Source organism: Choloepus didactylus, chromosome 4, assembly GCF_015220235.1.
Source record: "Choloepus didactylus isolate mChoDid1 chromosome 4, mChoDid1.pri, whole genome shotgun sequence".
Taxonomy (NCBI): domain Eukaryota; kingdom Metazoa; phylum Chordata; class Mammalia; order Pilosa; family Megalonychidae; genus Choloepus; species Choloepus didactylus.
Genome location: NC_051310.1, coordinates 38,932,836 through 38,945,178, shown reverse-complemented (window position 1 = coordinate 38,945,178; position 12,343 = coordinate 38,932,836). Strand labels below are relative to the sequence as shown.

Here is a 12,343-nt window from a genome sequence, read left to right as displayed (position 1 = left end):
CTAATTAGCAGAACATGAAGTGGAAGGAAGGGATCAGGAAATGTAGATTCTAATTCTGGTTTCAATTCTAGGGCTCAGTATGGATGGCTTGATTAGCTGGGAGGGTAAACCCCATTTGGCTTTTGTTTTTCTCTCTGGACAAATGAAGTTGGCCTTAGTTCTCTTGGGAAGGGTAATTGAGATAATGGGTAAAATTGTCCCTGGGGAATAATTTACCCCTGAGCTCCTAGGGAGCTGAATTAACCTTTTTGTATCTCTAGGACATTACGAGTCACAAGGCTATATTTACCACAACACGAAATCTCTAGGTCCTTATTTTTGTTTAGAGGATAGGACACCTGGAAGTCATGGAGATTTTAATAGAACACTATGAAATATTGGTATTACTTATTTTCATCTAAGGAACTAAGAATGATTTTGCTAGCAGAAAATGACAGTAGCCATATATATGTGATAAAAAGTCACATTTAGTGGATTGAGTTTGGTGGTAGGGTGGGGGAACTTCAACTAAGCATGATTGGGTGCGTGTGTGCGTGCCTGCCTGCCAGTTTCCTGTTATTGGTCTTTTCTCAGTTGTTTTGCTCTGTGTCCTTTGTTGGTATTTGTTAGCACATACCCTGTGGCAGATATCAGAAAGTTGAAGAAAAATATATGGGCGAATAATCTTAAAATTGAGAAAATTCTTTGCCACCAGTTTAGTTTGTTCTGTGAATCTGGAAGAAGGTGTCCATTATCTTATTTTTCAACTGGAGACTGTATTTCTTTTGGATCTTTTATCTTATTTTTTAACCTAAAAATCATATATGTTCATTGCAAACAATGCAAGCAATAAACTAAAACTTAAACAAAGTAAAAATTACATCAAATCCTAAACCCAGAGATATATTTAACATTTTGTTAAATATCCTTATAGACATTTTGTTGTGTGAGTATAACATGAAAATGCATGTGTGTTAGTTACGGTTCTCCAGAGAAACAGAACCAACAGAATATTTATGTATGTAAATATTATGAGTTTTATTATAGGACTTGGCTCACGTGACTGTAGGAACTGGCAAGTCCAGATTCTGTAGGGCAAAGCTGCAAGATGGGAACCCTGATGAAGGTTTTGATGAATTCCCCCAGAGAAGCTGGCTGGCTGAAGTAGAGAGAGACATTCTTTCTGCCTGCTGAAATCATCAGTTCTCTCTTTAAGGCCTTCCGCTGATTGGATGAGTAGGCTCCTCTCACTGCTTAAGGCAATCTCCTTTGTTGATTGTAGATGTAATCAGCCATAGATGCAATCAGCTGACTAATGATTTAAGGCCATGAAACACCCTCACAGTAACAATCAGACCAGTGCTTGCTTGATCAAACAACTGGACACATAACCTAGTCAAGTTGACATGTGAACTTAACCATCATAATATATATACAACTTTATAGTCTTAGGCCCATTCTCTATCTTTGATGTTTTATCGATTTTTTGATCACCCCTGTACTGATGTCATTTAATAAATTTATTTCTTAGATATCCATTTATAGCTAAATAACATGTTCTCTAAGGATCTGTACCCATGTATGTAAAATGTTATACAATCTTTGTAAGAAGATGAGTTTATTAATAAAGCAAAACCTCAGAGAAATGGATATTCTCTGGGTAGCCAAGTTTTTAATGTAATTAAATATTTGTCTATTGACAAATAGCAAGATTTCTTAAAATTGTTGACTCAAAATTTTCTAGATTTCCTTGCATGCTTTCTAACATTGTTAAATGTATACTTTGATTCAGCGAATCTGTTTCTAGGAATCTATCTTAACTAGGTATAGAAGTATACAGATATGTCTGTACCATGATATTCATTGCAGCATTGCTTATGATGGCAAAAATTTGAAAATAATGTGCACTAATTTATGGCTGAGTCCAGTACTGCATCCAGCAATGCAGCCATAAAGTATTTAAGAGAAGGGGAAATTGTTGTGGTATAATAAGAGAAAAATGCATATTATAAGGAAATGTACACATCAGTGCCAATTTTATGAACACAGCCTGCTGTACTCTTAAATATATTTAGACATTTTTATAGTTATATAAAATGTATAGATTCATACACTAATAAAAAATACCTTGAAGTTTTTTCTTTTAAATAAAAATTTAAAATGTAACATGCTTATACAAAAGCACTCTGATCCTAAATTTCCACCTTGATAAATTTTTACAAACTTAACACATGTGTAACTATTACATAAATTAAAAATTAGGGTAGTGCTAGAATACCAGAAGCTCATCTCCTCTCCTTTCCTGTTTCACTGGCCCCTGAATACTACCAAAGGTAAGCACTGTCCTATATAAATTAATTTTGCCTGTTGTTGAACTCTATAAAAATCGAGTAATATAGTACATATTTCTTGGTCTGGCTTATTTTATTCAATATTATGTTTGTGAACATTTTTGCATTGTGTTTTTGCATATAGCAGATTTTTTTCACAGTATTCCATCATGAGAATGTGCCACAATTTATCTACATTAGTATTGTACATTTAGATTTTTTGCAGTTTTTGTTGATTACATTCTGTTGATTACATTTGAGGATTCTTGTACTTGTCTTTTGAGGCACAATGTATACATTTCTGTTCGGTACCATGAATGGGATTACGGAGTTATAGGATGATATGTATTTGTTCAGCCTTAATAGACACTGCAAAACCTTTCATTAAAGTAGTTGTACCAATTTTACACCCTTACTAACAGTGCTTGAGAGTTCCAGTGACTCCACATCTTCATCAACATTTGGTATTTTTAGTCTTAAAAGTTTGAGCCATTCTGGTGGCTGTGGAGTGGGAACTTATCTTACTGTCTGATGAGGTTTAGCACTTTGACCTGACAGACTTTCCTTCTGATCTCTTTGGTATTATTATGATACTATATATTAAATCTTTTTTTTTTTTTTAACTGATCTGTGCTGGCTTGACTTTATTTCAATATTAACAGAAACTATTGTCTTCCTCCGGCATGCAGAATGTATTGTGCTGCAAGTTCTTGTGGTCAGTCACTAATACATAACAACTTGTCATGTATCCAACATTTGCTGCTTGGTGAGCCAATTTAATGTGACTTTCTATTCTGTATTTAGTGAATGTTTGAAATGGTGATATATTTCAACTTACATCCACTGCATATTATGACTGATTAAAATGTGTTCAAAGAATACAGCTTAAGAAACCCTAAAGGAAAAACCATTTCTGGCTTTAGTACAGTAGTTTTCTTTAGACCAGTATGCCGAGAATGACTCTTCCCTGTTTTCTTCAGAGTAATTTTGATTGAAAAGAATCTCACAGGTAGAAAGTGCATTTGAGACTTAAGTCTGAGTCTAATAGTTATATAAAATATTTGGGGGGAGAATTATAATCCTGAAGCTCTGTTCCTAGCTTTTAATGTCAATTTTTCTTTCATCATGAAATGAAACTAAGAGATCCTTGAATTAACGCTTATAGGCCTTAGATGTCATAGGAAAACTTCAGTCTGCCATCTTGATATTTACATGAAAACTGAATGAGTCCTGTGTAACTCAGGCTTGGTGCCAGGTATAGTTATATGGACTTTCCTATTTAATCCTCAGTAACGCTTTGAGATGGGCATTGTTATACTTATTTGATACATGAGAATGTTGAGTCTGAAAGAGGTTAAATGAGGTCACATAATTAGTAAGTGTAGGAGGTGGGAATTCCCTGTCTCTGATTCTGTGGTTATACTGATGGAAAATTAAACTATTTAGAATCTTTGATATAAGTTAAACAATTACCTGTCAACTCTTTAGATATCCTGGGGCCACCATTAATATAAAAAAATGGGATAGCAGTTGTTGAATCTCAGATGAAAGAGTAGAGAATTGTATGGAGAGAGTCATTCCTTATAACTCTAGAGTCATACTTTCTCATGTTATATAAAGGTTTTCAAGCACTTATGCTGATTGAAGATGCATATATCAATAAATCTAACACCAACAGCAGCTATGATGAAGTTGGAGAAATTTATGGCCTACCCTGAATCTTAATAAAAGCATGCTTTCATTCACACATGTCTTGAGCCCTATAGCTTCTACAGGGTCTGGTCCTAGGTGAATCAGATTCAGAGCCTGCCCTCAAGATACTTCAGTGTTATGGAGAACTAAGAGTTATTGGAAGATAATATACGATATTATAGGTAAGTGCAGAAATTCATAGCAACAAGAGATGACTTTCAGTAGAAGCCCATCAAGAAACGCTTTCTGGAGGAGGTGGCCTTGGAATTGTTTGAAGGATGGATAGAATAGGGACACTGAGAAATTGATGTATGATTGAGGGTGGAGTTTATTTCTTTTTATAACTCAGAAGAAATATGCTGATCAAACAAATGAGTACTGTAAATAAAATTTAAGGATAAACTTTCCGAAAAGTCACTACACACTTGAGAAGCAGCGATGGTCATAGTAGTCTCTCTTGCTTTCAGCAATACCATTTTTTTCTGGGTTTCCTGCTGTCTAACCAGCATCTGGCTCAGTTTTTTCTCTTTTTTTTTTTATGCAATTTTATTGAGATGTATTCACATACCATACAGTCATCCAAAGAGTGTGATCAGTTGTTTACAGTATCGTCGTATAGTTGTGTACTGGCTCAGTTTCTTGCCAGCTTTTCTTCTTGAACCTGGTCTCTAAATATTGCAGACCCTTCTTTGTCTCACATCTCCTAAGGTAATCTCATCCAGTTCCTCAGCTTTATGTGCCATCAGTTTTTTGAAGAATTCCAGTTTTACCTCTCTAGCACAGATCTCTCCTCTGAGCTCCAGACTCATTTCCAGTTACCTAGTTGACATCCTCTCTTGGATACCCTTGGGATGCCCTAGAATCTCAAAATTAATATGTATAAAATGAGTCTTTTTATTTTCCCACCTGGCTGTGGATGCAGCCACACTCACCTGTGTACATGCACAGTTTCTCTTTCTGTCTGCCTCTCTCATCCTCATCTCAGTGTGTGGCACCAACGTCCTCCTGGTTGGATCAAGCTAGAACCCTGTGTATAGTCCATGATTCTCTCTCACCTTTTCCCGTCTAGTCTGTCAGCAAGTCCTATTGATTCTGCCTCTAAAACATGCCCTTAATTGCCCCTTCTGTCCATCTCTACTGCCTCCATCCTAGCCAAGCTAGACAAGTATCTCTTACTGGTTTCCCTTATTCTTCTCTTGTTGCCCTATATTCAAATTAAGCAAAAAGCATCTGGAGTGATTTTTAAAAACCTAAGTCATTAGATCATGTTTTTAGCTTAAAACTTCCCAGGGGATTGCCTTGGTCCTTAAAATAAAAGACTCCTTTTGTCTCACTGTGTATTTTCCTCTTTCGTGCCACCCCTCTCCACACTGAGAAAAGGCTGTGTCTACCTCTGTATCTAAAGCACCTCCACCTCCTGCCCTGCCTCTCATTATTTGGCGACCATCTACGAGGCTTGACATTTGTGTAGCCCTGCAAGAGACCTTCAGCATGTGGCATGTCTTTTCCATTAAAGCAGACATTCAGTATGCAATACTTGTTTAACTGAGATATTTATTTAATGGACTGGGAAAAAAACACCCTGGAGTAAAATGCAAAAGGCCATATACTTCTGATATTTATTGATTGCCCTAAGAGATCTGATTTAGAGAGACTTTACATTATTTGCTTTTATTTGTTTTGTAGTTCTGTGAGTTCAGCTTCTTGGTTTCCTTGTTGTGGAATTTAGTGACCATCAGTATTTTCCTTTACTGTAACTCTTAGGATTAAAAAAAAAATTTTAAATAGATCTTTGCTCTGATTTGACTTTTAAATAAAGGAGGTTCCTGATCACTAAGAAGAAGCTATCCCATACCCTTCCTGAGTATCCCCCTTTCTAGACCTTTGTTCCTCTGTTACTTTGCCTATCTTGAAAGATGATTATGTATTACAATATGATTAATATGAGGATTCATACTTCATATTTCCTAATAAAGAATATCCAGAGTAAGTCAGATGTAGGTATATACCAAGTATTGACTCACTGCTAGATGTGATAAAAGCTATAATCTGATGTAATTTTGGAGATAGAAGGAGTTTGAGATTTTGCTCAGTTATTTGCTCAAAAGCAGCACTGTTGAGTTAGTGGCAGGACAAGTAGTGAAACCAAGATTTCTCTTCCAGCTTTCTCCCTCCCAGCCCATTCTTTCCTTGAGTAAATGTTTTTTGAGCACTACATTATAGGAAAGGATATTTTTAATGTTTTGATAACTTATTAATGGCGTGATCCTCAACAAGTACCCCTAACTTCTTTTAATCCTCAATGTTGGACTGAAAATGAGGATCATCTCAGTTGCTCTGTTGACTAAATGGCGTAATGCATGATTAAATAAGGTAATGCCCTTAGTATTCAGTATCTAGAGAACTGATGCCACAAAAAAGAAATTGCCCAGAGGATAGAGACTTACAAATCTCTCATTAAACAAACATTTGTTTTATCTCTCTTTATCAGCAAAGCAAGGCTATCATTTTGTGTTATGTAAGCTGTTTTATTGTTTCCCAGAAAAATCTTATTTTTATCTTTGTGTTTTTTGAAAACTTACAACAACGTAATTGTGTGTGTTATAAAACCATAGCTTCCAAGATGAAAATCAGACAAAGAAGAAATCAGATGGACCCTTTGAGATCTGGCCCCATCTATGTGTGTCACCCCAGTTGCTCCCTTTATCTACCCTTTCTACTCTGAAGGTTCAGGAGCATGAGCCTTGTGAGACAGGCCATCTGATGTCAGCCTCCTCCTCACCTCCAGGATGTTCTTCTATCTGCAGAGATTACCCTTGTGACCACATTATTTGATAGCACCTGATACAGAGTAAGGACTTGATATATCCTTCGTGAGCCAATGAATGAACCAAAGATTGAATGAGATAGAATGTTATGCCTTTTTACTAAGTTCATATTTTTACCATGCACAGGTACCTGTTTTGAATAGTTGCAACTTGTCCCAGAAAGTCGTAGAAGTTGAACTACAAAAAGTTGGTTTACAGGTAAGAGGAACTGCATATGCTGTTTTGTAATTTTATTTGGAAATTGTTTAGTTTTATCTTTAGCTATGATTTGTACATGTGCCATTGTTTGATCAAGTGAATGATTGCCTATAATGGTTGATTCCAAATGATTTTTTTCCTTATTTCTTTTTTAAAATTATTTGTACGGGGGAAAGAAAGAAGAATGCCTTATTCTCATTGCCTGTATTGCTTGTGTAAAATTTAAAATTCTGTTTTTACAATGCTGTCATGCCATGAGACAAAATTCCTAAACTAGAGATCTTTGGTTGGTGTTGTTTTGTGATTAAATCTGGTTTTCTTAGATAATGGCCATTTGTAATTACAATTCTTATTGAGTGAAATTTAAGTTAACTAGAATAATAATAGTTACCGTTATTGACTACTTAATTTGTACCTGGCACTTTGCAAAAGACTTTTGTATCCATTATTTCATTTAATCTTCACAGTGATCCTGTGAGACGTTAGTGAATCTCCTCATTTTACTGGTAAGGCTAAGTGGCTTCTACAAAGACACGTAGCTTATCAGTGGCCATGCTAAGATTCTAATCCATATCTGTTTGACTTTGACTGCTAAATTGTCCTGTTTTTTTTCTCTATGTATTTTTGCCTCTTCCCTCACATATTTTGATAGTAGGAAGCACTCTTGTTTTAGTTTAAAATAACATGCTTTTGATTGTGGCTGATCCTTTCTCTGTGTGGCAGAATTCATTGATTTGACATTTTAGTTTCTCTGGACAAAACTTCTCATTTACTGTTGCGTTAATGGCACTTAGAAATCTTTTCCTTTTACAGCTACAAGGAAAAAAGTAAATTATTTTGTTTTCATTTGTTGTATCTTTTTCTAACTGGCAGCGGAGTCTAAACAGATTCTAGTAGTCCTCTGGGGCAGAACCCTGGAGTTTCAGTATTTCTTTTTTGTGTGTGATTCCTTAAAATTTTTATATTGAAATAATTTCAAACTTACAAGACAGCTGCAAAAATAATACAAAACCTAAATGGAGAACTCCAACATCTCTCTCGCCCAGATACCCAGATCTACTAATTTTAACATTTTTCCACATTTGCTGTATCATTTCATCTTATCTGTCCATCAGTCTAGCTATAAATTCATCTATCAGTCTGTCTGTTTTCTAAACATTTGAGACTAGGTTGTTGTATATATCATGTTCTTGAACATACAGAACTTCCATGTACATTTCCTAAGACTGAGATACATATGTAACCACTTTAAGTATTGTTATCAAGTTCATGAACTTTAACATTGATATAAAGCTTACAGTCTGTTATATTCTAGTTTTTTCATATGTCCCAATAATGTTCTTTTGAGCCTTTTCTCTTCCATTATTAAATCCAGTACAGGATCATATGTTGCATTTAGTTGTCATTGTCTCTTTAGTTGCCCTTTCTTTTCTTTTACTTTTTTTTTTTGTGTAAACTATATACAACATAAATGTTCCCATCTCAAACACTATCAGGCATATATTCAGTGGGATTCATCATATTGACAGTGTTGTGTTATCCTCACTGCCATCCATTTCAAGAACATTCACATCACCCCAAATAGGAACTCTGTACCATTGTACATTTACTCCCCATTCCTCCCCGACCCCTCACCCCTGGTAATCTGTAGTCTTTCTGTTTCCATGTATTTGCATATTCTAGCTTTAATATAAGTGGGATCATCATACAATATCTGTTCCTTTGTGTCTAACTGATTTTACTTGACATATCTGTGCCGGTTTGGATGTATTATGTCCCTGAAAATGCCATGTTTTTTAATGCAGTCTGGTGGGGGCAGATGTATTAGTGTTGATTAGGTTGGAACCTTTGGATTGAGTGTTCCCATGGAGATGTGACTCACCCAACTGTGAGTGACACCTTTGGTTAGGGTGTGTCCTGTTGATTAGATTATTTCCATGGATGCAAGGCCCCGCTCATTCAGCTTGATTAGTTTACGGGAGTCCTTTAAAAACTCTGGCACAGGCCCAGATGTTGGCTGACGCTTAGACTTTTGGAGAACGCCATTTTGAAATGCAACCTGGGAGCAAGCAGACACAAACCACGTGCCTTCCCAGCTAACAGAGGTTTTCCGGACTCCAATGGCCTTTCTCCAATGAAGGTATACTTGTGTTTATGCCTGGTTTGGACACTTTTATGGCTGTAGAACTGAAATTTGTAAACAAATAAACCCCCTTCATAAAAGCCAGTCCATTTCTGGTATTTTGCATAACAGCAGCATTAGCAAACTGGAACAATATCTTCAAGGCCATTTAGGTAGTGGCAGGTATTAGAACTCATTCCTTTTTAGGGCTGAATAGTATTCCAGGTATGTATACATCACATGTTGTTTATCAGTTTGTCTGCTGATGGACATTTGGGTTGCTTCAATGTAGAACTTTTGGCTGTTGTGAATAATGCTACTATGAACATTGGTGCACAAATATCTGTTTTGAGTTCCTGCTTTTGATTCTTTTGGGTGTATATCTAGGACTGAGATTGCCAGGTCCTATGGTAGTTCTATGCTTAACTGTGATTTGATGGCTCTTCTACAGCATTCTGTAGGAGAATTCTGTGAGCCACTTCTGTGTGCCACGCAGATTCTGGGATGGCAAGCCTATGACAGTTGCCCTGGTTCAGTCTCTCAGGCTGCCACCAGACAGATTGGCAGGGACATAACACGCACATAGTATGTGCACAGGGGTTCCTCTGTTCTCTCTGGAACCCGGAGCAGGAACCCACATCGGGAGCTTGGCCCAGCCCTGTGGCTAACTGGTATGTGGATGGGGGAGGGGTCAGGAAAGGCACCAGAGGAGATATTTCCTACTGTTTTAAAGTTTTTCTTGATTCGGTGCTCACTCTGTTACCACAAACCTTTAACTATTTTCTGGAGCTTTGAGAAAGCTGTTTCTGCCTGGTTTTGCAGGTTGTTCAAAGCTCCTGTGGGGGCACAGAGCCCTGGAACGTTTTACTCTGCCATCTTGTTTGGAGTGGGTCCCTTGATATATCTTTTACTAATTTATATAAAATAGCATCTCAAGTTGTTTTATGGTATAACTGCAAGAGCATAGAGCATGGGTAGCAAAAAAGCAATCCTTTTATAGTTATGGTCAGAAAGCAAAGAAGAGTAAATCAGATGAGAACATACAGGAAAAAAACATTCATCATATGTTTAGATTTGCATATGAAAAAGTTCAGTAAATGGCCAAAAATTCTTATTGGTATAAATAGATAACATCTGGAGGTGGGGCAAGATGGCAGACTGGTGAGCTGTATGTTTTAGTTACTCCTCCAGGAAAGTAGGTAGAAAGCCAGGAACTGCGTGGACTGGACACCACAGAGCAATTTGACTTTGGGCATACTTCATACAACACTCATGAAAACGTCGAAGTGCTGAGATCAGCGAAATCTGTAAGTTTTTGCGGCCAGGGGACCCGCGCCCCTCCCTGCCAGGCTCACTCCTGTGGGAGGAGGGGCTGTCAGCTCTGGGAAGGAGAAGGGAGAACTGCAGTGGCAGCCCTTATCGGAAACTCATTCTGCTGATCCAAACTCCAACCATAGATAGACTGAGACCAGACACCAGAGAATCTGAGAGCAGCCAGCCCAGCAGAGAGGAGACAGGCATAGAAAAAAAAACAACACGAAAAACTCCAAAATAAAAGCGGAGGATTTTTGGAGTTCTGGTGAACATAGAAAGGGGAAGGGCAGAGCTCAGGCCCGAGCTCAGGCCCTGAGGCGCATATGCAAATCCCGAAGAAAAGCTGATCTCTCTGCCCTGTGGACCTTTCCTTAATGGCCCTGGTTGCTTTGTCTCTTAGCATTTCAATAACCCATTAGATCTCTGAGGAGGGCCCTTTTTTTTTTTTTTTTTTTTAATCCTTTTTTCTTTTTCTAAAACAATTACTCTAAGAAGCCCAATACAGAAAGCTTCAAAGACTTGCAATTTGGGCAGGTCAAGTCAAGAGCAGAACTAGGAGAGCTCGGAGACAAAACGCAATAATCGAGTGGCTGAGAAAATTCACTAAACACCACAACTTCCCAAGAAAAGGGGGGTGTCCGCTCACAGCCATCATCCTGGTGGACAGGAAACACTCCTGCCCATCGCCAGCCCCATAGCCCAGAACTGCCCCAGACAACCCAGTGTGACGGAAGTGCTTCAAATAATAGGCACACACCACAAAACTGGGCGTGGACATTAGCCTTCCCTGCAACCTCAGCTGATTGTCCCAGAGTTGGGAAGGTGGAGCAGTGTGAATTAACAAAGCCCCATTCAGCCATCATTTCAGCAGACTGGGAGCCTCCTTACACAGCCCAGCAGCCCAGAACTGCCCTGGGGGGACGGCACTCACCTGTGACATAGCACAATCATCCCTCAACAGAGGACCCGGGGTGCACAGCCTGGAAGAGGGGCCCACTTGCAAGTCTCAGGAGCCATACGCCAATACCAAGGACTTGTGGGTCAGTGGCACACACAAACTGTGGCAGGACTGAACTGAAGGATTAGACTATTGCAGCAGCTTTAAAACTCTAGGATCACCAGAGAGATTTGATTGTTAGAGCCACACCCCCCCCCCGACTGCCCAGAAACACGCCCCATATACAGGGCAGGCAACACCAACTACACACGCAAGCTTGGTACACCAATTGGACCCCACAAGACTCACTCCCCCACTCACCAAAAAGGCTAAGCAGGAGAGAACTGGCTTGTGGAGAACAGGTGGCTCATGGACGCCACCTGCTGGTTAGTTAGAGAAAGTGTACTCCACAAAGCTGTAGATCTGATAAATTAGAGATAAGGACTTCAATTGGTCTACAAATCCTAAAAGAACCCTATCAAGTTCAGCAAATGCCACGAGGCCAAAAACAACAGAAAATTGTAAAGCATATGAAAAAACCAGGCGATATGGATAACCCAAGCCCAAGCACCCAAATCAAAAGATCAGAAGAGACACAGCACCCTAGTGCAGCTATTCAAAGAACTAAAGATGAACAATGAGACCATAGTACGGGAGAGAAAGGAAATCAAGAAGACCCTAGAAGAGCATAAAGAAGACATTGCAAGACTAAATAAAAAAATGGATGATCTTATGGAAATTAAAGAAACTGCTGACCAAATTAAAAAGATTCTGGACACTCATAGTACAAGACTAGAGGAAGTTGAACAACGAATCAGTGACCTCGAAGATGACAGAATGGAAAATGAAAGCATAAAAGAAAGAATGGGGAAAAAAATTGAAAAAATCGAAATGGACCTCATGGATATGATAGATAATATGAAATGTCCAAATATAAGACTCA

The 12,343-nt window shown here is 38.2% G+C and overlaps 1 protein-coding gene across 6 annotated transcripts in view; it reads left to right on the top strand.

Moving 5' to 3' along the window:
• Positions 1 to 12,343, top strand: part of SIPA1L1 (signal induced proliferation associated 1 like 1) — a 394,723-nt gene that overhangs the window by 115,157 nt on the left and 267,223 nt on the right. For 5 of the 6 annotated variants that reach the window (XM_037832380.1, XM_037832386.1, XM_037832385.1 and 2 more), the window contains one exon: positions 6,956 to 7,027. The gene's annotated coding sequence lies outside the window, so the exon portion shown is untranslated. Of the gene's footprint in view, positions 1 to 6,616; positions 6,853 to 6,955; positions 7,028 to 12,343 lie in introns of those variants that run through there. The other variant, XM_037832383.1, reaches the window with a different exon arrangement.